The following is a 26972-nucleotide window of genomic DNA, read 5'->3' on the forward strand; positions in this document are numbered from 1 at the left end:
AAGCCAAATAAGTATCCTAAGAAGATGAAACTGGTACCAAAATGCAGTCTTCCTTAGTATACTAATTGTTTTTTCCTTTCAGTATGGCTACTTAGCTTGACTTCTAATATTGTGCATTTGCTGGTGGATGAGATTCTCCTCGGGCTCTCAAAGAACATAGGCTGATAAATCTCTCAATAGTACTTTCCATCTCAGTTTCTTTTTTTTCCCAGAAGCCATCAGCTCTGACTCTGGGGTGGATACCAATCTTTGTCATAAGTCCATCAGAAAAGTTACTTCTATATTTTTCCACAGTTGCTGTTGCTGATTGTAATTCCCTTCATCCATTCCTCCCCACTACCATTTATTATATTTTCTCTCTCCTTTCACTCTGTCCCTCTTCAAAAGTGTGCTATGGGGCAGCCACATTTCAGTCTTCTTTAAGCATTTAGAATAAATTTGAACTGCAGCCCTGAAATTAAATGGGCATCATGCTTTCCCAGTCAGTACTAGGCAGCTTCTCAAGCTTGATCGTGAAAGATTAGATAGACCACTCTAGGTTGAATGGGAACTACATACTTTTTGTGATCATTTCTTCTATCTCTTCTCTGTCCAGGCTTCAAAGAAGTCAGTTAAACTGTGAGCAGATGCCCAGTAAACACAGGCATGTCAGATGAGGCCACTTTTCCCAGAAGATCAGCCACACATAAATGAAGAAGGAAAGACCATTGAAAGTGAATTATACCACTACTTTCTGAATTCTTTCCTGGAGTTTTGGTCCAACACAACAATACAATAAAGACTGTTTTTTATGTCTGCACACCTATTTGAAGGACTAACAGCCCCTACTTTTTCCTTCCAATCTAAGTTACTATGGAGCTTCCTAAGCTAGTTTTTTGTGCATGAATGACCACATCAGGTCTTTCTTAACTTCCATGCCTATTATTAAAAACAGATAAACAGATTACCTGCACCAGGCTTTTATTGGAGTACTTAAATAGATAATAACAGAACTTATATGGTGTATTTTTATTAGTCTTCCTTCATTATAAAAATTCCCTTTAAGAATGATCTGGAGCAGTAGCCGTGGCCGAGTGGTTAAGGCGATGGACTAGAAATCCATTGGGGTCTCCCCACGCAGGTTCGAATCCTGCCAACTACAGGAAGAGTTCCTTCACCGGCCTCGGAGTCAGGAGTACTTGAGTTCAAATCTGGCCTCAGACACTTAATAATTACCTAGCATGTGGCCTTGAGCAAGCCACTTAACCCCATTGCCTTGCAAAAACTAAAAAAAATGATCTGGTACAGTAGTTAAATAGCTATAGTAATCAATTTTATGATAAATCCAAAGACTGCAACTTCTGGGACAAAAATTGACAAATTTGAGAAAAATTGCTAGGAAAACCAGAAAATAGTGTGACAGAAACTAGTGTAGCCTAGACATTTTACAGTCTATACCAAAATAAGTTCAAAATGGGTACAAAGAATTAGACATAAGACACATTGAAGAACAAGGAGTAGTTTACATGTCTCATCTATGGAGAAGGAAGAGGATGTTATGACCAAAATAAATATAGATAGCATTATAAATTATAAAGTGGATAATTTGGATTACATTAAATTTAAAAAAGTTTTGCACAAATAAAACCAAAGCAACCATGAGTAGAAGAAACGGGGAAGCAATTTTCAGTTTTCTTTGATAAAGGATTAATTTCTAAAATATATAGAGAATTAAGTGTAATTTATAAGGATACAAGTCATTTTCCAGTGATAAATGTTCAAAGGATATAAACAGTTTTCAGAAGAAGAAATTAAAATTATCCTATGAAAAAATGTTCTAAGTCATTACTGCTTAGAGAAATGCAAATTACAACTCTGAGGTAACTCCTAACACCCATCAGATTGGTTAAATAACAAAAAAAAAAAAGAGGAAAATGATTAATGTTGGAGGGGATGTGGGGAAAACTGCCATATTCATGCACTGTTGGTGGAGTTTTGAATGGATACAACTATTCTGGAGAGAAATTTGGAACTAAGTCCCAAGGGCAAAACTGTGCATCCCCCTTGTTCCAGCAATACCGCTACTAGATCTCTATGTATGCCAAAGAGATCACAAAAAGGGAAAAAGACACACATGTGCAAAAATATTTAGAGCAGCTCTCTTTGTAGTGTCAAATAATTAGAGATTCAGGAAATTTTCATCAATTGGGGAATGGTTATACAAGTTATGGTATATGAATATATGAATGTGATGGAGTACTATTGTTCTATAAGAAATCATGAGCAGGTGGATTTCAGAAAAGCCTGGAAAGATAGAACATGAACTGATGCTGAATGAAATGAGAAGAACCAGGATAACTTTGTGTACACTAACAGCAATTTTGTGAGCTGATCAACTATGATGGACTCATCTCCTCCAAGCATTTTAGCGAGCAAAAACAATTTTAAAAGAATTATGATGGAAAATGACATTCCCATCCAGAGGGGGGAAAAAAAACTATGGAGTCTGAATGCAAAGTAAAGTATACTATTTTCACTTTTTTAAACTTCTTTAAACTTATTTCCTTCTTTTTCATGTTTTCCCCTTTAGTTCTTTTTCTTCTTTCACAACACTAAAAATATGTTAAATATGATTTGAACGTGGACAACCCGTATGAGTTTTCTCACTGCCATTGGGAGGGAGGATGGAAAGGAGAGTATTAGAAAATTGTGGAACTCAAAAACTAACAAAAAGATATTTGTTCAATGCATGTAATTGGAAAAAATAAAATAACATAGCATAAGAACCATTTGATAAACCTAGGAGCTTTGTCCTGTATATGGACATATTTTCAGATGTTTGACTGCAATTGCACATGTTGTGAACTCAGTACTACTCAACCAAGAAATGGGCATAAATTAGGGAAAAAGCAAAACCCCCTAGTCATGGATTGCACTCCTCTAATCTATTGTTGTTATCTGGAACAAGACTCCTAGGTCTTCTGAATGCTGAGCGCAATTTATATGAATTTTACTAAACCTAGTGTCATATTCTTCCTCTGATACACACACACACACACACACACACACACACACATACACACACAAACTCATACATACATATATACTATGTGTGTCTCAGCCTTAGTTTCATAGCTGTAAAATGAAACTGGGATTTTGAACTATATTATTAACTTTACAGAATTGTTATTAGGATTAACTGAGAAAAATGCTTTAAAGCACTTGGCAATCATTAAAAATGTTATTTAAATAATAGTTGTCACCATGATCTTTATCACTGTTTGGTCCTTTTTGGCACCTTTGTTTTCCTTGAACTTTTCACTTGCTCTGACATAGATTTCTTGTTTGATTCTATATTACTAGAAATGTTGGATTTTTAATTCAACTAAAAACTATATATTTACTAGTACTCAAATAATTTTATAGAGAGAAGGTAGTTCACCAGTCAGAAAAAAAATTGGAAAAAGATGGGTTGGTATCCACATAGCACAGTGGACCACAAAATGGGAACACGCTAGCATTAAAAAGTCCACATGCTACTGTACTGTTCACAGTTTTAGTTAGTTTCTGACTTCAGTTCTGTCCCTTTCTTAGTATTTCTTTGAAAAGGGTTATGTGAGAATTTCTCAGAGTATACCTCAAAGAATATTTGGTTGCATATAGGAAATATAGATCTCTAATTGTTTTTATTATTCTGGAAATCTCAACCTTCAGGGAAAAAAGGGATTTGGGATGATCAAGTCATAGCCACTTCAATAATAATACCTACATAAAAGTTCTATGATTCCCTCAAGCCTCCAGTTTCCCTGAACGATTGATCCATAGTTATTTGGAGAAAAGAGCACCTGATATTTTACTTAGTGAACACTAGTCTTTTGGGGTCATCCTCAGACATCTATTCCCCCATCTCTCTGGAAGTCAGGTAACCAGGGGGAAAATGTAAGAGAGAGTAAAAAGGTGACTGAATAGAAACCATGCAATAAATGTCTAGTCCTAGATTAATCTATCAATGCCAATTTTTGAATAGAAGTTGACTTTTCTGTTGAAGTTTCCTATCTTCTTAGGACCTTGGCATCATAGATCTTATTTTGAGTCATCTCAAATCAGGTCTAATTCTAATTCTTGGCATGGTCATATTGATGATCAATCTCAAACCAATGAAATGAGGTTTTCTCATTACTTCTTTCTTTTACTTTCTTAGATCCTAGAGAATTTCAGAGAGGAAGAAGAGGAAGGGAGAAAAAATGTCAGAAGAAAAGGCATTTTTTATGGAGATACAGAACCAAAGGTTATGCAAATCAACCTCAGGAAGAAGTTTGAAGTAATAAGGTTGAACTGTTTACTTTTTTATATGTGTGAAAATGTCATAATTTCTTGGGTTGTTTGAAAGAAAGTCTTGTTTTAGCTGAGTATGATGGGATGATTCTGAAGTTTAAAATTGGACAGGGATTAATAAAAATATCAATTATACAGACAAGGTGAGGAAAGCAAAAAACATACAAAAGACACAAGTCAGGTTAGAGGATTGATAGTACTGGAATCTTACTCTCATCAGAAATGGGTTAAAGAGGGAGCTACATATACATCTAGAAGGATGTAAATGTATTCTAAATTTAGACAGCAAAAAAGAGGATGAGCGGATAGGATATGGGAAGGACTTTTAGAGGATTAAGTAGAATAAGTGGAGAGTAGGGAGAGAAAGGATAAGAGAGGAATTTCTAGAGGGGAAAGTAGATTAAGGAATGAGGAGGTAGTAAGCAAAAGTAAATTAGCTTTACTAAGGAGGACTAGGGGTAAATAGGGTTATAAAAGCATAGTAAAGAAAAATAGGAGGGAATAAAATATACAATGAGTAATTATAATTTCAAATGGGAATGGAAAGAATTTACCTTTAAAACAAAAATGTTTAGCATAATGGATTAAAAATATGCTGCTTATAAGAAACAAAATTTTTAAAAAAGAGAGATACACACAGAGACAAAGCAAAATGCAAAGACAAAGCATGAGTGACAATCATGATCTCAGAAAAAGTAAAAGTGAAATAGATTTTATTAAAAGATAAACAGAAACTAAGCTATATGTCACCAATGTTATTAGATAGTGTTTTAGACCATTTAAAATAATTGTCTAAAACAGTATAAATATACATGATAGTATAAAATACTTGAGAGTATACCTGCCAAAACAGACCTAGGAATTCCATTAACGTATTTATAAAACATACTTTTTTACAAATAAATTCAGATTTCAATAATTGAAGAAATATGAATTGTTTATGGAAAGTTAAAATCAATATAAAAGAAATGACAGTTTTACCTAACTCATCTATTTGTTAATGCCATCCCAATTAAATAGCTTAAAAACTTATAGAGGGAAAAACTAATAAAATTTATTTGGAAGAAGAAAATAATCGACAATTTCAAAGAAACTAATTAAAAAATGTAAAGGAAGGAAATTCAGCAGCACCAAATCTTAAATATATTATTAGGAAATATCAAAACTATCAGCACTGTCTAAGAAACAAAGTGGAACAGAGTAGACATACAATATATAATAGTAAAAGTCTAAGTTATGAGGATAAAAATTCATAATTTGATAAAACTGTTGGGAAACTTGGAAAGTAGTCTAGTAATATCTGAGCATAGGGGCAGCTAGGTGGTGAAGTGGATAGAGCACTGAACCTGAAGTCAGGAAGAGCTGAGTTCAAATCCGACCTCAGACACTTAATAATAGTTACCTAGCTGGGTGACTTTGGGCAAGTCACTTAATGTCATTTTCTTGCAAAAAACAAAACAAAAAAAAAATATGAGCATAATCCAATATCTTAAACCATGTACCAAGATAAGATCAAAAATGAATACCTGACCTACACAAAAAGGGAGATACTATAATGACATAGAATATATTATGTATCAGAGCCATGAATAGGAAAGTGATGCATGAAGAAACAGGAGACAGATTTTAATGTGAGGTAAAATGGATAATTTTGATTATAATAAATTTTAAATGTTATTGTACAAATAAAAACAATGAAACCAAGATTAGAAGAAAAGAAAATTGTGCAGGAGAAAAAATTTTCATTGACAATCTGTCAGATAAATGTCTCATTTCTCAGATATACAAACAACTGAGTTAAATTTATAATAATACGAATCATTCCCCAACTGAAAACTAATTAAAGCATATGAATAGGTATTTTTTTCATATGAAGAAATCAAAGCAACCTATAGTCATATGAAAAATATTATAAATCATTATTAAGAGAAATGAAAATCAAAACAATTTTAAAATACCATTTTATAACTTAGCTTAAATGAAAAATTCCCCTCAATTGATGAATGATTGAACAAATTATGGTTTAATGATTGTGATGAATGCTACTTTAATATAAGAAAGTTAAGATTTTTAAAAAACATGGAAAGACGTGGATCTTTGAAGGAAGATGCCATCCACTGAGAAAGGACAGACAGAAATAGGTATAGTATGGTGTTGTTTGTGTATATATACATATGTATTATATATATGCATAAATGTATATACATGCACATGTGTGTATATATATATATATATATATATATATATCAAATTTTAAATGAGGAAAATAATTATCTCTTTGTTCCAGGTTATGGGCCAGTGACTGAAGGAAAAATGAAATGATTAAATTCATTTGAATGACAGGTTTCAGCACCTTTTTCATATGGCGATAGACAATAGAAATGAAAGTGACAAGGGACAATGGAAATAAATTTCCTCATTTGATTTAATGTTTAAAGAGTGAGACTTGAGGATGGATATGCACTTGTATTCCTGATTTCTTCCTCACCTAGCTCTGGTCTTTAGACTGTATGTATACATGCATGTATCCTTTTATGAATGGTGGTATAAATAAAAGATTCTGAGTGACTTGGAGAGGGAAGGGAGTAGACTTAGGCAAATGTGCTTGTCTGAATTGTCCTAATATGATATGTTGACAGTCTGGTCATGCTTTACACCTATGTGCTTACACTATTCTATCTTGTTATTGTCTCTTTGAATAGAATTTACATACACACACACACACACACACATACATATATATATATTCCTGCTGTTTTGATAAGGTTGATAATTTTTTTTGCTTTATTTTATTTCTCACTACTTTGACAAAACTATTGTTTCAATCCTTACTTAAATCTCTGAGGCTTTCCAAGTGAAAAATTTTATCATCTAAAAGAGCAATAATTTTGTTTCTTTGTCCATATTTATTCATTAAATTTCTTCATTTTGACCTATTGCAGTCCTGTATCTCCCTAACAGATTACCCAGTTTATTCCTCATATAAATATTCATTTACATGTATGTCCCTATATTCAGAACTCTATACTCATGATATATTTCTGAGTTTAGTCCACTGTTTTATCAGTTTAGAGAATGTTGATTCTGGATTCCTCAGGCAAAGGGATAACACTTAGTTAAGAGAGGGTCCCAGGGAAAATTTGTAGCAAATTATTGACTGTGACCCATTCCTTTGAAGATTTGGGGGGAAAAAAAGTCAGGACATAAAAGTTGTAAATAGAAATTAACCATGTGTCTACTTGGCCAGAAACATCTTAGAAAGGAGGGAGACAGACACATAACCAACAGGACCAAAGGTTTTCCAAAGAATTGAAAGGACGGGGCAGCTAGGTGGTGTAGTGGATAAAGCACTGGCCCTGGAGTCAGGAGTACCTGGGTTCAAATCCGGTCTCAGACACTTAATAATTACCTAGCTGTGTGACCTTGGGCAAGCCACTTAACCCCATTTGCCTCGAAAAAAAACCCTAAAAAAAGAATTGAAAGAATTAGAGTTCAAGGAGAAGGACTGTCTTTTATAAAAGTTATAGTACTTAAGTTGACAAAGAATGTGAACAGAACCTTTGTGATAATACAAACATGGGATGGACACACTGAAGACTAATAAAATATGTTGTGGAAAAGAGAGAGATAGAAAAGGAAGAAATCAAAATGGTCTTGCCAGGGAGCTCTGTGTCTCCAACCTTTTCAAAATATTACATTTAAAAATGAGGTAGCTGTATTGATATAGAATCAAATGCTGTCATTGATCCTTTTGTGACTTGCTTAAAGATCAAATACAATCTTCATACTTACAGACTTAAGAAACACTTCACTTTTTGCAAGGAGACACATTCCTGTGTCAAACCGTGTTGATTTCCCAATCCTGAAGAGAAATGAAATAGGCAAGATGTAATCTTACTGAGTTTCCTAGATCTATCCTGGGGCAAAGACCAGAATATGATCTCATAATTAAAACACAACATTTCATTCCTGAGCAAGGTAGGAAGATGTAGGAAAGCAGATGTGGCTTGCTTGGAACCTTGGGGAGTGACTTGCCAATGATACATTTTCTTGATACTTTTCCCAATGGATTTTGCTTATTTTCTCTATGCTGTGATTTCTTATAATTAATTAGCAAAACTTCCTGGTCATTTTAGGGGAAAATTCAGAATTAGGACTGAGTTAAAGGATAATGTATAGAACCTGAGAACATGTTTCCTTGAGAAACAGCAGGAAGATAGTGATGGAACAGGCTGTTATTCTTCTGTAATGTTATATTAGTTTCTTTCTATTCAAGAATATGGAAAGAAGACCTTCATAGAAGGAGGAAGGGATATTATCCTTTGCTCAACCCTGAATTATGTTTTCTTGTTCTCCTGGTTGGTTGTAATGAGAACCTATGCAAACAGATCTTTGAATTATTTCTGAGCATGACTTGGAAGATTAGCTTTGCTACTCTCCCTTCTTCTGGCTCCTTTTTGCTGTCACTGTGATCATAGACATTTCCTCAAGAACTGAAGTGCTTGTTTGTAAATGACAGAGGAAGCAAAGTTTGGAGTTACTCAAAGATTTCTGTTCAAAGAAGTGACTGAGGTCAGTTTTAACTCAGGATACAGAGGCTTCCTGACTCTAGACCAGGCACTCTATCCACTGAACCACTAAATTGCCAATCACAAAAAATATATATATACTTAATACATAAAAATTCAGAGTAAAAGTCTGTAGCTTGAATATAATTTATTTTGATTCTGCCAAATCCAAAAATAGTATGTTATTTGTCAGAGAGGTACTTTAATTTAGCTTAGCTAGAAATATCTTTACCAGAGTTCCATTACTAAAGAAAGAATCTTTCAATCAAAATAAGTTATTTCAATTATTAACAATCTTTTTCACCATGTACTACTCATAAACAACAACAAAAAGCTATGAAAAGGGGTGAAATATAATAAACTGATAGCAAAGGAAATTAGAGGGAAGACTTCAAAGAATGAACTCATTCATAGTCCCTTTTCCCATCTCTCAGAGATTTATACACAAATGGAACAGTAGATAATTTTACAGAAAATTTCCAGAAAGGTTTAGCTGTTTGACTAGTGTCATTGCTGGAAAATTTCTGCTTCCTTTTTCTCTTCCAAGATTGCTGAAGCTTCTCAGCTCTGCTATACTTCCACTCCCCCGCATCAAGGCTATGAAGCTTGCTATCCTGAAATTAAATACCAGTAATTCCACAATAAAAAAAAAAGATAGATGGAACATAAGTTTCTTTGACCAGTCCAAAGAAACAATGAGATATTTATGCACCTGCACGTGTTTTGTCCCTCCTGTAGAATGTAACTTATTTTAGTGCAAGGATGGTCTTATCTTTGCATTTTCAGAACATGGTATAGGAGACAGAATTTACCAAATATTTTATATGTGAATGGCAAGATACAAAGAATCATTGTTTTTTTCAACTGCAGTATTGACTCCTGTCAGATGCAGGAAAATCCACATTATATACCTCACTGCTTACCTAGGTAATAAAATCCCTTAACTGCAGCTTCCTGCATTATTACTTACATTATTCACCTTGGAGCACGTGTCTCTCTTAATTTCTCTCTTACATTTCTCTCTACATCAAGTTTGTGAAACTTATTTTCAAAGGCGGGGTATTTATTGGATGTTCAAATGTGAACTTATTTTCCATTCTATATAAACTGGTTTTGCTGCCACCTTATGGTTCTCAGTGGTATTTCTGTGCTCAGAAACCTGACTGTCCTTGGTCTACCTCCTAATACAGGACTGCGCACATGGAAACACTTAATAGGCTATATTGAATGAACTTTACAAATACCGGATGAGAAGCCATGGTTAGATCATAGACAATCTCTTCCACACTCCCTCTGAAAACAACATGGAAGTTTTAATGGAGTGGAATTTTCAATTATATAAGTCATATTTCATATTTAATATGTAAGCAATGTAATGTGGCCACTCTCCTTCAGAAAAAAAGTGAATACAATCTTGGGCTACATGTGTAGCTTCCAAGGGTAGGGAAGTAATACAGTAACTAAGTATGAAAGGTGGATAAAAATGTTGAACATAAACTTCTGGGCAGGATTTTAGGGCTATTTTATCACATGTAATTTTACTTCATCCTTTAGGTCTATGCTTCTCTTTTATAATTAATAGGGCAGTTAGGTGGCACAGTAGATAAAGTCTTGACCTTGGAGTCAAGAGGACGGGAATCCAAATCTGGCCTCGGAAACTTGGGAAACTTGTCTCTTACTAGTGGTGTGATTCTGGGCAAGTTTCTTTACCTTGGTTACTTTACATCTAGTATCATCTAGACAATGGACCCAGATGGTTCTGGAGGAAAAATGAGACAGGTGACTTAACAGAACTCCCCCTCACTCAAATTAAACTCTTGTGCTTGTCATGCCTCTCCTAATGTCATATCTTCCTCAAGAATGAGGAATTATTATATATTTATATATATATATATAACATAATTATTATATATAGTAATCATTATTATAATTAATAAAACTAGTTTGTGCTTTTTAGCCTTGATTAGAATTTGGTTCACACAGAGAATAGAATTAAAGAGAAAAAAAGCCTTTTACTTTCCTGGGACACCTGAACAAAACTTGAAAAAGAGGGGAACTGAACTAATGTGTTTATAGAAATGAGAAAGTAAGAAACTGAATGGCGAGTTTTAGAGGAAAAAAATGACAGACCTAGTCTTGACACCATCCTTGAAGAAGAAATGACGTGCTGGTGGTATAAGATTAGATAATTCTTCAGGATGGCCACCAAGTGGCAGTATTAGCCAGACCAGAGTATCATGTTTTCTGACAATGGAACAGAATTTGAATTAAATGTACTTTTCTAACCACTCTGTGATGTATGCAGTGAATATATTGTCAACTCCATTGTGCAGATAAGGACAAATAGGTTATGGCACTTGTCCAAGGTCATTATACCTAATAGGTGCTAGAGTCACAATAAATATATCCTGCTTCTGACTATAGATGGGTAGACTTATCCTTTTCTGTTCCTTCCTCTCTTTGGTTATTGGTCATCTTTTTTTTTATTTTATATTCTTTCTACTGTAACATAATGTCTTCTTGTTATCTCCATAAGTTATATTATGTGCTTATATTTCTGAGGCAAAGGGGGGGCCCTAAGAGGAATTAAAAAAGTACAAATACCTATAATGAAATCAGTACCATAGTCTAGTGGCTAAGATACTTCTGAGTAAATGCTTTATGACCAGCTATATTCACACTGAGTTGCTATGTGTTTGTTCATTTATCTATAATCTGCATTATCAATGTAGCTAAAGTACCAAATGACTCAATCCCATTAATTTTGGGGAGATATTTTCTTAGAAAAGCATTTGGTATTGTAGAAAACATGCCAAGTCAGAAGATCCATGTTCTAACTTTAACCCTGACACCTGTATGATTATGGAAAATTCTCCAAATTTAATTTTTCTCAGCTAAAAGATGTAGATAATAATATCAACAATAACCTCAGAAGGATAATATGCAAACAAGGAGGGAGTACATTTCATGGTGGCTCCCTAAATTCTATAAGAAAAAACTCTCTTCTAATTTAAGACAGAAGCTCCTAGTCTTAGAAAATTGCTGAGAAAAGACCTCTCGATGTTAAGCAATTTGATCCAGGTCATAAAAACAGTAGGTGAGAGATATCAACCTAACTCTCTAAACAGGATATCAGTCCATTTTTAATTTGGAGCATAGTACCTTTTAAACTTTAAATCACCATATTTTTAAATAAAGGAAGAATTACAATTATTGTCATATAAATTATAATTATAAAGAAAAATTCATTTTAAGTTGTTGTCTATAAAGCTAGCCTTGCACAACAGCTCATAAACTTGTTTCCTTGATTTCCCCAGTATTTCTATATGAAATAGAAAGATCTCAGGAGGACTAACATTTCAGACAAAAGACTTAGGTCAAATGCTTTCATCTTATATTTGTGCCCTTCTATTGGTAGAGTTGAGTAGTCTGACTTCCCTACCCTGAGGCTGCTTATGTAGGGTTAACAAGAAAATTAAATTCCCATCTGGCACAAAGAAAGGCCAGTATCATTCAAGGTCAAAGTTCCAAGCCACAAGTGAGGTAAGTAGATTTTTTAATGGAGATGATGCAAAATGGAGCATCCAACAAATCTTAGAAAGAAAGATAATTAACTTGAGAAAGGATTATGTAGCTACTGCTGAAGGCAGTTCAAGGTTCAAAATGCCAGTTAGTTAGTTCTGAGGGGTATGAAATGGGTAGAAGTGAGCAATGCATAGAAGGTAGATGTTAAGAGACAATCATTAAAGAGTAAACCTTCCCTTTGGTATTTTTTGTTATTGTTGTTAGTGCATATGTTTCAATGAGTGAGCACAGGTTGGCTTATTATTATACATAGCTTATATCTATCAGCAATATGAAAAGTCCAGTGGCTAAGACATGTTTCAGCGTCATTAGGTTAATATACTGTGTGTATATAAAGATATAAAGACAGAAATTCCTATTCAAGTTTCTGTTCAGTGTTTAGAACCTTCTTAGGGGAATCCCTATAGCAATTCCACTGACAAATACTTTACAAATTGTGATAATGTATGTTTAACACTTCCAAAAATTAGGACTAAGCTGTTTTCAATCCTGACATAGAGAAATGGTCTGGGAGAATTTGTAATTTTTGAGTCATGACTCCATTTGGGGTTTTATTGGTAAAGATATTGGAGTGGTTTATCATTTCCTTCTCTAAGGAAATTGAGGCAAACAGGGTTATATGACTTTCCCACAGTCACACAGCTAGAAATGAATCTTGCAGATTCTAGACCCAATACTCTATCTGCTCTATACAGTTTACCACCTAGTTTCCTTAATGAAAATTTATACTAATGACCTTAGTTCTTAATTACAATTTAATATTGCTGTATATATATATATATATATATATATGTAGGTGTGTATACAGTCACTCAACAGATATTAAGTTCAGATACTTAGTTCAAGATACTGTGCTAGTTTGCTGGGCTTTTATATTTATTTTTTCCTTACATGTTTTGAGTTTGGACATGAAATATTACTGATGTAAAGAGCTCCCAGTATGGAAATCCCTTGCAATAATGAAGATTTTGGAGTAGTTCTATTGCTTGGGATTTGAAATGCTAAGGGGAACTTGGAGGTTGATCACAAGCTCAAATTTTGTAATAAGATACTGCATGAAAAACTATGAAAGAAAAAGATCAAGATCCAACTTCTTTTCTGTTACAAAGGGAGGGTCAAAAACTTTTTTTACAGCAATTTTTCATATTAAGGAAGCACTGCATCACTCACCTTCATTGAGGAGGCACTGATGATTTCTAAGTGGTTAGAGCAGTACTTTAGGAATAACACTCTGGCAAATATCTGGAGAATGGCTTGGAAAGGGAATGAGACTGGAATCTGGAATCCGGAAGGCCAATTAGGAATGATCTTTTCTATAGATGGTACTGCAGTAAGTCTAAGAGAAAGATGATGAGGTTGGAGTGGTGGCAACTGTGAGAATGTAGAAAAGATGATGGATGCAAGAAGTTTTGTGAAAGTAGCACCAATCAGATTCCACTAGTGAGCTGATTTTCTCAGTTCTTTCTTGCTCTTTGCAAAATTTCTCCCTAACATAAAGAAAGATTTGAATGTAGTACAAACTGAGTCTCTAGATAATAAAAGGAACACCAGAACCTGGAAATTTTAGGATGCATTTTGAGCCATGTTCTGAAGTGAAAAGATTAGAAGTGGAGAAATAAAGGAATGAAGAGGTATATTCTAGGTAGGAGGAATGAATAAACAAAGATGTGCAATTAGAATAAACAAATCATGTTGTAGGAATGATAAGAAGATTGGCAAGGATTTATGGGACTGGAAGAAAAGAAAATTGGGTATAGAGGAGTAAATATGGAATGGAGGGGTTGGGGAAGGGGATTTACAATGATGGCTGTGATGAGGGGCTTGTCAGGACAAAAAATTTGGATTTAAGGTGAGACAACATGGTAATTTTTCAGATTTTTGTATTAGAAGGTATCAAAGGGTTGTGCACAAACCCTGTTTTGAAGTCTGTGTTTTGAACCATGATAGGTCTATGAGTCAAGATAGTAGTTCTGCACTCCAGAGGGATAGGTCAGGGAGGGAGAAGGTAAAAGTTTAAATGAGATTAAGGGGAGGAGTAATTATTTTAGGAAGAAGGGCTGAGTAAAGTTGTATTAAATCTCAGAACGATATAATTGCTTTCCACTTATTTCTTTAGTTTCTTATCAACTTCAGTAGGTGAAGGAATAATTGGGCCCCTGGGAGACAGAACAGAGAAACTGTACAGAGGCTAAGAAAATGATTGCCTGAATCTCTATCTTTTCAGCTCCTGCTGCTTCCTTATATCTTGAACTCTTGTTCAATTATCTAGCTGCCTACTTCTGTGGGACTCAGGCATCTGACTCTTGGAAATATCTCCTTCCATTTGTTTTCCTTGAGACAAAATGCTTTTAAAAGAAGAAGACATACTAGACCTTCTTAAAGATAAAGTTGAAAGCAGTGGACCAGTTAAAAGAATGAAGATACTGTATTTCCAGTTAGAGGACTGGGGTGGGGGTGGGGGGGGGGTCAAATCCAAACTCTCCTGCTTACAAGTGTTATACTTTTGGTTAAATTCACTCAGTTTTTGTGTTTAATCCATAAAATTGGATAAGAGATAAACTAGATAACTTCTGAGATCCTTTGCTCTTTTAAATTTATTATTCTATGATCCTCCCTTTTCCTATTCTTGGACCCAAATTAACTTTTAGCAAGATCTACTTTATTCTAACTCTGCTAATTTTGGCCTCTAGCCATTTAAAGTCCTTGGCCACCATAAGGTTGGCTTAAAAAAATCTGGGCAAGTTTCCATTTTTTTAAACTTCCACAAATAGAACCATTGTGAATATTTTGTTACATAGTCTAATTGTGCCATCTCTGGGGCCTAGTTACTTTTCTTACATTGTTCCAAATTATAGAATGGATGGAAAAATTTATAGCCCCAGCAACTGTATGTAGTATACCCAAATCTACATAGATTCTTGAGTATAACAGTAGACTTGGCAGGAGGGGGCATGATCAGATGTTTTAAAAATGTAGGAAAATTCCAATGTTATGGTAATCATGGGTACCCTATTGATCGGGGAATGATTGAACAAATTGTGATATATGAATATAGTATATAATATTGCTAGGGGCAGCTAGGTGGTACAGTGGATAGAATGTCAGGCCTGAAGTCAGGAAGACTTCTCCTGGAGTTCAGATCTGGCCTCAGACACTTACTAGCTTTGTCATCCTAGGCAAGTCACTCAGTCTTGTTTGCTTCGGTTTCATCATCTGTAAAATGATTTAAAATGTGTTTATGTATTTGTAGTCATTAACTTTGAAAATTAAGGTGCTAGATTCATTAAAGACTTCATTTTTGGGTGTTCTTCAGGTCCTCTGGGGGGAGAGAAGAGGAAGAGAGACTTGGAGCTATTTCCTGAAGCTTTCTACCTGCCTATCAAAGAGCAACAGGAGGCATGGCTTGTACCTCTGTAATTATGACCATTCCCCAAGGTTGCTTTTTGCCTTCCTGTTTCAATTCCTGGGTTCAGAAATAGAAACCCAGAAACACCAATACCAGTCTTCTTATAACCTCTGCATGAAGGAAAACACATGGACTTCCAGATCTAGGTGTCTGAGATTAGGAAGGTGGAAGAGTAGCCAAGAGAAGTTTCAGAAGCTGAAAGGAGTGCTTCCTGGAAGAGGACTTTGCCAGTTTCCTTTAACTTCTATTAATCCTAATAAAAATGACAGTGAATTTTGAAGGAAATATTGACTTAAAAGGAAAATTATAGATGGTAGGAACTCAATGATTTTTCTTCTAATTTTGGTAAATTTGGTCTTATGACATGTAATATGCCATAGATGAATTTTTAAGTCAGCTAGCATAGATTTTTTTACAACCTACTCAACTGTGTAAGGGGCAATTCAGTAGTAGAGTGAATGAAGTGCTGGACCTGGAGTCAGGAAAACTCATTCTTCTGATGTCAAGTCTGATCCAAAAAAAATTACTAGCTTTTTGACTCTGGGCAAATCATTTAACCCTATTTGCCTCTGTTACTTATCTGTAAAATGCACCAAAGAAGGAAATGGAAAACCATTCAAAATGTGGATGGAATCAAGAAGAATCAGACACACCTGAAAATAACTGAACAGCAATAACAATAGCAAATGTGAGTAGCTTGGTAAGATTGAGGGAGAAAGTATTTCTTATGAATGGGAAAAAGAGATCTTAACAACATGACTGAGTAGGTAGCTTGAATACAGCATCAACTGGAGAGAAATTATACATTAATTCACCCAACTGATTAAATGACACCATTTATTGGTAAGCTCATGTAAAGCAACACCTAAGCATCATGTGTAAAAGGGGCAAGAGAACACTTATTTCATAAATCCAGGCCACACTCTTTCATGATTGTACAAACCACCAATGGAAAAAACTGGACATACCATAGAGCAAATACAGAGAATAGAAAACATAGGAATGAATGTAGTCAGTTTATAGATGCAGAAAAGTAATCCAAACTCTTAAACTTCAGGGCTCTCAATGTTTTCTGGTAGTGTCAATCAGTCAAACTAGTATTTATTAAATGCCTATTGTTTCAGTGCTAAGTGCTAGACATTTAATAAATAATAAAAGATAGGCAGAAAAATAAAATAAAGCATTCTCTGTTGTCAAGGAGTGTAAAGTTTAAATGGAGGATAACCTGCAAACAATTATGAACAAACAAGGTGTATACAAGATAAAATAAGGACTGTCTCAGAGGGAAGGTATTTGAATTAATGTGGGAAAAGACTTTTTACAGATGATGTGACTTAGTCTGTAACTTACAGGTGACACTACCCACCCTCCAACTCTGAAGGTCTTAGCTATTTAAGGTCTCCAGAGTTAAATTATTTGTTTGTTCTGTCAATAAAGCAATTGCTGGAAGACTCCTTATCACTTCATTTACATTACTTCTTCAAACCTTATAGTTGGGACTATAAGAAAACTTAACACCTTATTTATTCAAGATTAATATGAGTATTTGCATTTCTCAGGGGGGCAGAACCAAGATGGTGGTATGAGAACAGCCTTTCCTAGGAGCTCTCTCAAAAATATTACAAACCTTAAAATTATGGCTCTAACAAAATCTTCAAGAGATGGAACCTACAGAAAGATCCAGTGAGGCAATTCTCCAGCTCAAGTTAACCTGGAAAATTGGGGCCAAATTCTGTTCCATTGGGGGTGGAGGGGGTGGCAGTGCAATTATTGTACCAGAATGAAGATGTTCCAGTCTTCCAGGTTGTTGTACTTAGATGCCTGGAACACCGGGAGCTACAGCTCCAGGCAGCAGAAGTAGTTTCCTGACCTGGAGGCCCAGGGAACACCAAGCACAAATTGGAAGATCAACAGGGAAACTTCTGCTAGAGTGAGTGAGAGCCAGCGCAGCCCTCAGTGCAGCCATGGACATAAGCACAACTGTGACCCTCAGCTCAGCTCAGATCCCAGGAAATGGAAGCAGGATCACAGAACCACCCAGCAACTGCTCCCAGAATGCTCAGCCCACAGAAGGTAAGGGGGTGGTGGTGGGGGAGACTGTTAAGGTCTTTCCTTTGACCCTGGGACGTACTCTTGTGCTTTGTCCATATTCAGACCCTGGTCACAGTCTGGGGCCCCCTGTGATCATCCATAGACCACAGCACAGACCAGGAGAGCAGTCAGAGCCTCACATAAGACTTTGAATGAACTGAGGTCCTTGGGGTGGTGCATGTCCCAATAATACTCAAAAGCTCAGGAAGCACCCCCCAAACTAGGCACAGGCTGAGGAAATGAGTAAACAGAGGGAAAAAAAAGGAACCTGACCATAGACAACTATTTGGTCCCATGGAGGACCAAAACACACAATCAGAAGATGAGAAAATTCTAGTTTCTGCATCTAAATCCTTCAAGAAATATATAAGTTGGTCTCAGGCTATTTCAAAGCTGAAAAAAGATTTGGAAAATCAAGTAAGGGAACTAGAGGAAAAATTGGGAAGAGAAATGAGGAAGATGCAGGAAAAACATGAAAACCATGTGAACAACTTAGTCAAGGAGATCCAAAAAGATGCTGAAGAAAATAACATAGTAAAACTAGTTTAGGTCAAATAAAAAAAAACAGTTCAAAAAGTTAATGAGGAGAAAAATACCTTATAAAGCAGAATTGGCCAGATGGAAAAGGAAATAAGAAAGCTCTGAAGAAAACAAATCCTTCAAATGTAGAATGGAGCTAAAGGAAGCTGATGACTTTGTGAGGAATCGAGACACAATAAAACAATATCAAAAATGGAAAACTAGAAGAAAATGTGAAATAGCTCATTGAAAAAACAACAGATCTAGAAAAACAGATCCAGAAAAGACAATTCAAAAGTTATTGGGCTACCCGAAAGTCATGATCATGAAAAGAGCCTTGATTTCATTTTTAAAGAATTTCTACAGGAAAATTGCCCTGATATCCTAGAAGCAGAGGGAAAATAGAAATTTAGAGAATCCACAAATCTCCTACTGAAAGAGATCCAAAAAAAAAATAACCCCCAGGAATATTATAGCCAACTTCCAGAACTCCTAAATCAAAGAGGAAAATACTACAAGGAGCCAGAACAAAACAATTCAAATATTGTTCTTCTGCAGTCAGGATTACCCAAGACTTAGCAGCATGCACATGAAGGGCTCATAAGACTTGGAATATAATATTCCAGAGGCAAAAGAACTTGGAATGCTACTGAGAATCAATTACCCAGCAAAACTGAATATCCTCTTCCAGAGGAAAAGATGAACTTTCAAAGAAACAGGGGAATTTCAAATGTTCCTGTTGAAACGACCAGAGATAAATAGAAAGTTTGATCTTCAAGTACAGGACTCAGGTGTAGCATAAAGAGGGTGAACGAGGGACAGTTAGATGGCACAACAGATAGAGCACTGGCCCTGGAGTCAGGAGTATCTGAGTTCAAATTCGGCCTCAGACACTTAATAATTACCTAGCTGTGTGGCCTTGGGCAAACCACTTAATTCCATTCACCTTGCAAAAATGTCTTTTAAAAAAAGAGAGGGTGGACAAGAGGGGTAAATTATGAGGGATTTAATGATGATGAACTGTAGGTATTCCTGCATAGGAAGATAATACTGATAACTCATATGAACCTTCTCATTTATTAGAGCAGTTAGAAGGGGCTTTTATAGTCGAGACACAGGAGAGTCAAATTTTAAGATATTATACATTGTAAAAATGGAGTCAATCGGTGAAAAGCAAATGTACTGGGAGAAAGGAAAGGAGAGGAGAATAGACTAAGCTATTTCATATAAAAGAGTCAAGAAATAGCTTTTGCAATAGTTTGGAAGGGGGAAGTGAGGGAGTTTGAGGGAGGCTACGTTCTCTTCAGAAATGTCTCAGAAAGGAAACAACATATATACTTTTTGTGGGGGGGGGGAATATGTTTACTCTTACAACAAGACTATTTTAACAACATATAAATAAATAAAAATGTAAATAAAAAATCAAATGAAGATTAATAAGAATACTAAATGAGAGAAAATACTTGGCAAAACTTTCTGACTTTATGGCAACTACTTTATTGAAGATTGAAAATTTTCATAGAAGAAGTAAAAATAATGAAATAATAAAAGCAATAGGTTTTTATTATCTACTATCCATCTACTTAAGACACCAATTGATAGGAGTAGTTATGAGGAAGAGAGGAAGGATCTATTGGAAATGAAATCAACCAAGAGATAAGAACAATACCATGTTTCCAATTTGATAGAATAAATCTGTGACTCAGTGGGGGAAGCTGGGTCTTGGGGGAATTGATATTGGGATCATCATAGAAGGAAAGTCATAGGTGATCTTAGAAGAGTTATCCCTTCATAAATAACATTCAGATTTTGCCATATACTTCACCATAAAATGAGATGTTTCTAAACTAAACTTCACAGTGCCCAGTTTACAGGGCTATCAAGAGGGAAAGCAAGAAAGACAGGAAGGCAGGTTGAGGAGCCAGAAGAGGTTATCACTGGGCCAATGTTAGTGATTTTTATAAATTAATGGAAAAAGAAATGGCACAAGACTGAGGTTAGGCAAATATCGATCATAGTCAGATATACTACATTTTCTTTTTTCTGGTATTAAGAGGGTAGTCTTAAACCATTAAACTCTATTAAACAATAGATTAATGACTTTGATTTCTAGAAAAGTTCTAGAACATGTTAGAACATGTGGCAGTTTTATATTTGAAGTAGATACCCAGGTTCATTATACCACAATCTCAGTGGATCTGTGAGAATGAAATCAGTAAGTAAGCAGCAGACCAGAAATAAACAAAAAGGTCTTTATTGGCTAGCTAGGGAGATCTACATAAAGTATCTCCATAAAGCATAAGGTAAAATTGTTCTTTTCTACACTTTTTGGGGCTTGCATTCTACAGTGTTAGCAAGAATAATTTAAATCTATTTCAGTAAGATTACAATTAATATCAACTGGATGTCAGGAAAGGATATTGATAGTCTATCTCTAGAATATTTTTAGAATAAGGTACCTTGCTTTATGGGGCAGGTAGGTGATAGAAGGCTGGGCCTAGAATCAGAAATACTCATCTCCCTGAGTTCAAAACTGAGCTCAAAGTCATACTGTGTCATCCTGAGTAACCATTTGCCTCAGTTTCTCATCTGCAAAATGAACTAGTAAAGGAAACGGCAAATCTCTCTAGTATTTTGTCAAGAAAACCCCAAATGGGGTCATGAAGAGTCAGCCATGACTGAAAAATGAAAAACAATAACAACCCTGCCTTACTAAAGGAACAGGATATATGCACTTTTCAACTTATAGAATGTAAAAATAACAAAAAGTTATTTCCAAAATTGTGATATATAGTCTTGCATTTTTCTAGAAGTGATATGGATATGTATATTTTGTAAGGATTCTATGGGTTTATCAGGAAAATTTCCTGATCAATTTGATAAATTAATTGCAATTTTTTTAACTTAATTATGATCAAAAATGATCCTTGGGGTGGCTAGGTGGCACAGTGGATGGAACACTGGCCCTGGAGTCAGTAGTACCTATGTTCAAATCTGGCCTCAGACATTTAATAATTACCTAGCTGTGTGGCCTTGGGCAAGCCACTTAACCCCATTGCTTTGCAAAAACCTAAAAAAATAATAATAAAATAATAATTTAAAAAACGATCCTAGAGGGCCAAAGAATGTTGTCCATTTTGTGATTAAGGAGCAAAGGTCTAAAATGCAGGATGAGGTACACATTTTTAGAAATGGGAAGTATGAAGATTTATCTTGCTTGGCCATGATTATTTGTTAAAAGGCTTTTGTTTTTTTTTTTCTAAAAGTGGGTTCAGGAAGAAGAAAAATAAAATAAACTTGATAATTTTAAAAGAAATCAAATAAAATAAAAATTGATTTTTGTTTGAAATAATCAAAGAGTCTCTAAATGTACTTATTAATAGGAAAAAAAGAACTCTCCATTAATCCTCAGTCACTAAAAATGTGCCAAGATGAATTAAATATTTTCAAAGAGTCCCTTGGTGCCAGCTATGTGGTAGTGACTGGGGTTACCTACATAATGAAAGGTTTCACTCAGCCGTCTGGGTGGATGGACTTTGTTAAAAGTGGCCACTCTTTATGCAGGCTTACAAAAGGGAGCCGGCAGACCTGTTTAGCCTCACTTTCTGTCTTTGAAGTATATTTTTGTCTTACTCTTTTGCCTTGCTAAGGAGGACAAGTAAAGAATGGGGACAAGCGGTTAAGATTCCTGGTTCAGGAGCAGTTATCAACTACCATAAGGCAGGAAGTACATGAAAGATGTATGTGTAATTAATCTTGAGAGTTCCTGATTCCTTTTTATCTTTTAAAAATATTAACAATAATGTTCTAATATACTTCTTAGCACAATTTATGGTAACAAAGAAAAGTAGCTAAAAATGAATTGACAAAGTAAATGCTTATGCAAAAGAAGGAAATATGTTCCATCATCTATAATCCATAATCAATAATACTCATTAAATTTAAATTAAATTATGATAACTTTTAGTGTTGTTTTATATTTTTATGGTGCTATTACATACTTCATTACATTTGTATTCCATAGTTTATGCAGTCATCCACCATTATTTCCATATTTTTTGTTACCACAAAAACACTACTATGAATATTTTAATATAAACAGTTCCTTTCCCTTTTTGAATATAATCTGAGTATTTTGGTATGAAAAGTTTAACTACTTTTTTCAAAAAATTTCAAATTGACTCATTAGAATAATTGGAATAATTCATATTTACCCCCAAAATATATCAATGTATTGTTTTCTCACTTACCATCTAATATTATTTCTGTTATTTTTGTTGTGAATATGACAAAATTTGAGAGTTTTAATTTAAATTTACCTTTTTTTATTGAGGATTTAGAAATTGCTCCATATGATTGTTGATAGCTTACAATTCTTCTTATAAAAGTTATTCAGTATCTTTTGCCAGGTATCCATTAAAGAATGGTTTTTATTTTGTATAAATCTGTGTTATTTTCCTATAGCTTGACTTCCTAAGTTTTATCCAACATATATAATATAAAGATTTGTTTTTCCCTTTTATCAGATTGTATTTTTCTATTTGCAATCATTTTGTTTGTGCAAAAAAAGTCTAAATTTTATATAATCACATGTCTTTTGTTCATTGTAATAATCTTTATTCTTTTTTTTTGTTTTTGAAGTCTCCTTTTGCTTTCATTCTAAAAGATACCTATTTCCATCCTCTTTTGGAGGCGATAAATTCACATCTGGTCTATTAAAATAGTTTCTTAATTGGCATCCTTTTTTTAAATCTCTTACTTCTCAAATCCATCCAATATTGCTGCCAAATTAATCTAAGACATGGGTTTTACCTTTATCAGAAATCTATGAATCCATTGTCACTCTAGCTTTAGATACAAACTCATCAGGTTGGCATCTGATACACTCCACAGTTTGATTCCCACCTACTTTTCTAAGAGGTAGCTGTTCTGTGGACTCAATTTACCATCCCTCAAACTCTGTGTCTTTTATGGACTGTCCTCCATTCCTGTAATACATTCCTTCCTCATGTCTACTTCTTTAAATCCTTGGCATCCTTTGAGATAAATTCAGATGTCCTCTCCTACTTGAAGCCTTTTGTCATCCCCACAATTTATGAGTATTCTCTTGTTCCTGAAATTCTAAAATCCTAATAATATAATCTTTGTATACTATATATACATTGAGTAGAATTCAACCTAATGAGGGAAGGTTCTCTCTCTTCTCTCTCTCTCTCTCTCTCTCTCTCTCTCTCTCTCTCTCTCTCTCTCTCTCTCTCTCTCACACACACACACACACACACACACACCACACACACACAAGCATTAAGAGCAATGATCAAGAACTATATCTTGTAGAGGACGAACAATGACTAAATTTTCAATTGAATTGAGTTGAACTCTGCTGATCACTTTTTGCTCAGGCTTTCTGAATTGAGTATGGTATTAAAAAATTTTGAAATAAACAATTAATGTTCTCAGTTTCTATATCATCTTAAATATCTGAACTTTTCCAAGATGGAGTAGAGAATGACCATGACTACAATATGCCTTTATGATCTAATGCATTGAATCAATATTTCAAAATTATACATTTGTCTTCACATGACTTCCAACTTTCTTTGATGCCCTTTTGATTTTCTTGGGTCTAGAGATGATAACCTTTGATTCTCAAAACAGTTTTATTCTTTCTCCACCTTCTTCCTCAAATGCATACCAGGAAATTTAAGAAAAGTGAATTTGGCTTATTTTCACTAGCTATAAATAAATAAAGTGAAGTATTTTTCAGGTGCTTTCCCAAGATTCAAGATATGTTGATTAAGTTCCATCTTTATGTAGAATACTGTGATAAGCACTGGGGAATGTAAAGTTTATGAAAAATAAGATCTCTCCCTCATGGAGTTTATAGTATAATAATCTACAATACAAAAATATAGCTATGATAGTAAATAAAAAATGAAAGAAAAGGGTATTAAGAAAAGTACTCTAAAAAATGGGGGGCAGCTAGGTGGTGCAGCGGATAGAGCACCGGCCTTGCAATCAGGAGTACCTGGGTTCAAATTTGACCTCAGACACATAATAGTAATTACCTAGCTGTGTGGCCTTGGGTAAGCCACTTAACCCCATTTGCCTTGCAAAAACCTAAAAAAAGTACTAAAATGGTAATCTGTACAATGTACTTGAAGTACAAAGTATGTGGAAGGGAGTAGCATGAGATATGGTTCACCTTTCATTTTCAAAACAACCAACGACATCATAGAATAATGTTTTGATTTGCCTGTGAATTGGATTCCAGTGAGGCAGCATTACCTAAAATCATAAGCCTCACTATGTCTTCCAGAGTCACTGAAGTTCAGCACCAAGATCAAAGTCAGAATGACTGGTCAGGATGCAGTAGATGACCTTGCCATCTTCTATGTCTGACCAAGTTCTAAGTGCTCCGAAGAACTTGTTTCAGCCAACTTTATGACTATTGGAGCAAATTGTTGTCATCTCTCCATTCCTCTGGGCAAAGTCTTCACATGTTTGCCATCCCCTGACTCATCAATGGGTTTGAAACCTGCTGGTTAACTTCAGCCTGTTGTAGTCATTTGCCAAGATGGTTTTAGCAGTATGTGCCTGCTGTGCATGCTACAACTTTTTGGTCCACAAGTATGCGATAAGGTAGAAAGGGAAGAGTGATGAGGAGGATCGTAAAAGTCACTTTAGGAAGTTGAACTTTAGGGAAGAGAGAGAGGAATTAAAGGTTCTTGAGCAGGAAAGAATATCATCAGTCTTAATCATAAAAACATTAATTAGGCAAAGATTTAAAGGGTGGATTAAATGAAAAAAGATTCATTAGATGGTTCTTATAGTGCAGGGAGGTAGTTATGAGACTTGACTAGGGTAATGACAGAAAAAGAAAAAACAAGAGATAGGTGATATATTGAAGATACATATGACAAGGTTTACTTTAAAACTTTAATTATATGTAGTGTTGCAATTAATCATCTTATTCTTTTCTTCATTTCATTCCCTCCATTTGAATAAAAAAATAAAATCTTCATACCAAAAATTCAAACATTTATGGTAAAGCAAAAGAAATTCCTAAATTGACACCAGATATAAGCATATGTCTTGTTCTGCATTTTTAGTCCCTCATTACTCTGGCAGATATTTTATCGTCTGTTCTCTGGAATTGTGCTATGTCATGGCATTTATCAGAATCATAAAGACTTTAGAAATAGTTTTTCTTTATAATCTTGAAAGACATTAACTGATTGGATATTTGAAAAGAAAGACAAGAAACAGAAAACATTACAAAGTATATGAGTGAAAGGGGAATACCATTGAAGAAACAGTAATGGCACAAAAACAAGCAATTGTATGAGATAAGAAATTCAGATTTTCTAACTTCCAGTCTCTAGTGAGTTTGCAAGGAGATATTTCTCCCTCCCACTTTTCCCTCTGGGGACTTACTGATGTGGGGATCAAAGTCCTTCTTCCCTATAGCATATAAAGAAAACAAGTGACTTGGTTATCCTAGCCCTTTCCTGTCAGGGAGTTGGTAGCATGGATTCATTTTCTATTACTTAACTACACTTCTGAAATATTTGGATACAGAGCTATTGTATCCCATTCCCCTAGAATACTGAGCACATAGGCTGTTAGAGAAGTAAGAAAGGGCTTAGCTATAGGGAGCTTAAGAAAGGTCAGGGGAATAGGCATGGAGGCAGATAGGTCATTCCTTGGGTTTCCTTTCAGGATTCACTGTTGTTCTTCTAGGTCCAGGGTCTGACACAGTTCTTCCTTGGAACTCCCATCCTCAGAGTTGGGGACAGTACCTGAGGAATGACCCCATGTGGTTGCTGCTTCCTGGGAACTGATAGTATGCTTTGATTGCTGGCAGAAATTTCATTCAGGTGCCAGAGATGAGAAAAGATGAAGGCTTCTAGTTGACCCAGGTGAGTAGATCATGTATCTCCTGTCTGTGAGAATCCTGATTAGCAAGGCAGACTAGAAAAGACAAGGAAAAAGTGATGACCTGTAACAGCCTTCCTCTCATGCAGATTGATATCTGTGCTTGAATTGAATTCCATGAGATAAGAGAAATGACAGGGAGAAGGAAAGACAGAGAGACAAAGGGAGGCAGGGAAGGAGAGAGGGAGGGAAAGGAAAAGAAGGGAAACAAAGTTTGTCTGTGTGTGTGTGTGTGTGTGTGTGTGTGTGTGTGTGTGTGTGTGTGTGTGTCTGAGAGAGAGAGAGAGAAAGAGAGAGAGAGAGAGAGAGAGAGAGAGAGAGAGAGAGAGAGAGAGAGAGTTATATGCACTGCTAAAATACAGGATAGTAGGAATTCTGAGGTGCTCCATTCTTCCACTGGTCAAAAGAGCTTTCCAAGTCTCTGTCTCCAAGGTTCCAAGGTCTTCCTGAAAAATGAAAGGTAGAGATTGGACTTGCCAAGTTGTAGTGGAATGGGAATATTAATTACTTACACTGCTTACCTTATAGAGATAGAGCACAGGAGCACAGAA

General features: G+C 35.1%; 1 long non-coding RNA gene and 1 other non-coding gene across 2 annotated transcripts in view; both read left to right on the forward strand.

Moving 5' to 3' along the window:
* LOC141492829 (uncharacterized) overlaps window positions 1-7189 on the forward strand; it is a 35291-nt gene extending 28102 nt beyond the window's left edge. Inside the window, exons 3-4 of the long non-coding RNA XR_012470059.1 lie at window positions 4181-4308; window positions 6602-7189. This is a non-coding gene — a long non-coding RNA (uncharacterized LOC141492829). The remainder of the gene's footprint in view (window positions 1-4180; window positions 4309-6601) is intronic.
* On the forward strand, window positions 1060-1141 carry TRNAS-AGA (transfer RNA serine (anticodon AGA)). Its single transcript has one exon. It is a non-coding gene; the product is annotated as a tRNA-Ser (tRNA).
* Window positions 7190-26972: the final 19783 nt, after the last annotated feature.

This window comes from Macrotis lagotis, chromosome 7 (genome assembly GCF_037893015.1).
Source record: "Macrotis lagotis isolate mMagLag1 chromosome 7, bilby.v1.9.chrom.fasta, whole genome shotgun sequence".
Lineage (NCBI taxonomy): Eukaryota > Metazoa > Chordata > Mammalia > Peramelemorphia > Peramelidae > Macrotis > Macrotis lagotis.